Source organism: Pteropus vampyrus, unplaced genomic scaffold (genome assembly GCF_000151845.1).
Source record: "Pteropus vampyrus isolate Shadow unplaced genomic scaffold, Pvam_2.0 Scaffold2, whole genome shotgun sequence".
NCBI classification, from domain to species: Eukaryota; Metazoa; Chordata; class Mammalia; order Chiroptera; family Pteropodidae; genus Pteropus; species Pteropus vampyrus.
Window position 1 is genome coordinate 29,341,350 of NW_011888783.1, and position 2,316 is coordinate 29,343,665.

Below are 2,316 nucleotides of genomic sequence, written 5' to 3' on the forward strand. Positions count from 1 at the left end.
AGCTCTTATGCACAGATCTCACACTTAGATGTGCTGTTGTGCAACTTGTGTGTTTTTGTTGAGTTTTAGATATTCGGCTTATTGTTGTTTCAAGGGGAGAGATCTGAGGACATCTCTCACTCTGCAATGCTTCTTGATCTCTAGTTTTTAATTTTTAAGGGAACAGCTATCTGATCCTGTGGTCTTTGTGGCTACAGTTGGAAGGAGGCAGTGAGCCAGGACTTGGAGGCCTCAAGGTGCCTAAAGGTGGACAGTCACGACAGAAACTAAGGAGCACCCACCAGCCACTCACCCCTTAAGCCACGTTACTTTGCCTCCCCGTGCAGGTGCCAAGGATTTCTGTTTCAAGTGGGATTAATAATGTTAGTTGTTATAACAAAAATCTCCCAAATTTTAGTAACTTAAAAGTTTATTTCTTGCTGTGCTATAGTTCTGCTGATCTCAGGAATGATCCACTCCAGTAGAATCGATCTATTCTTTGTTCATGTGTCTTTTTGTTCCCTAGACATTTCCTCTGCTTGAAATTACTTGCACCTTCCTTCTGGCTGAATTATCCTATAGGATGAAGGTCCATAGAAGTTTTAGATTTGTGGACCCAGACAGAGGATTGGGTCAATTGGCAACTGTTACTCTCTGGTATTTAGAGAGCTCAAGCTCTCTAAAGATAAACATAAAATTTTATACTTTCTTACTTCCTTTCCCCACTAGTTTCAGCATTTTGAAGTGGATCATCGGTTATTATACATTCCATTATTTTTGTGTCCATAGAATGAAATCTTGATAGAAGAAAGCATGAGGACTGAAGAGAAGAAAGGAAGAAAGATAGAGAAGCAATAGATAAGAGCATGGTTTACTTATCTGAGTCCTTCACCAAACTCTAAGATGCTTTCCAACAGGGGCTTTATCTATAAAACTCTACTACTGGACATGGCAGTTTGCCCAGAGTATATACTTAATTCATTTTCCTTGATGTGTGGTAAGGAGCACAGTCTCTGAAGTCATATTGTAATTGTTAAAATTTGTACTTTGCCAGCTGCAATGAATCTTGGTCAAGTTACTTAACTTTTCTGCGCCGCTATCTCATTATCTTAAAAAATCGGGAATACAGGAATGCATATATCATAGGGCTATTGTGAGAGTTAACTGAGATAATAAATGTAAAAGGCTAGAATAATGCCTGGGCCCATGGTAAGTTTTCAATAAATATTAATCACAATTTTGAGATACAGCACAGCATGGTGGTTGAAAGTAAGACTTTAAAGCCAGGCTGAGTTCTAATCCCTGTTGTATTCATTCTTCTTAATTCTTCAAAGGTGACCTTAATTTCTTTATGCCAGTTTTTATATAACAAATATTCAAAAGCACTAATACTATAATGAGCAACTAAATGAATGAACTATTTACAAGGTAAGTCAGTAATACAATGCTAATTCCTACATCTGATTTTGGTTTCAGGTCTTATTTTTTTGCATTCATATTAACATGAAATGCTTAGTTTTTAAACCATAAGACAAGTCCATGTCTTATCTTTCTTTTCCATTGCCCTCCCCTGCCCCATACCATTAAAACATTTTCCCAATTAGCCAACTTTTACATACAAAAGTATTTGGGAAAGGTGATGGATTTACACTATCTTACAGGGAAGAAAGATTAGATTTAAGAACTTTGCTGTTTCACCTCTCACATTATCAAGGAGAAATTAAAAAAAAAATAATAATATCCTAGGAAACTGCATGGTCGTTTCTGATATGAAAGACTTTTAGTGACTTATTTCTGTTTGCAGTGGTGTTTCATAGTTTCTGACAGTATAAAGATTGCTAAGAGAAAAAAAAAGATACCACCACCCACATTTTGTCTGGAGTTAATATATATTTTTCCTCTTGTCAGAGTGTGGGAGGCTCTCTGTTTATATAATTACAGCTTTCAAAAATCATTTAAATAGACATGAGCAAAGAAGTGAAATTGCATGTGGAATATTTGGATGACACTGAATCTGTCAGGTCTATGGGATTTTCTTAGAAAAACTGAGATGTTTTTTGACTCTCACTTGGAAAGAACTGTGCTTTGCTGGAGGTTCAGAAACAGCTTTTCCATGTTGCTGACAATCTTGGTAATAGTCTTGATGAATTATCTGTACTAAACATGCTCCCCAAACCAAGTGAATTCACTTCTGTCAAGGAGATTTGGAGAAAAGCAACGAGCTGTGTATTTTCCTGCAACTTGGGGCATGGTATATCCAAGGAAATCAGGAGGCTGAAGGCAAACCCTGACCAAAATTACCACCTTTTTTTCTGTCCCTAATGGACTATCTTTGAA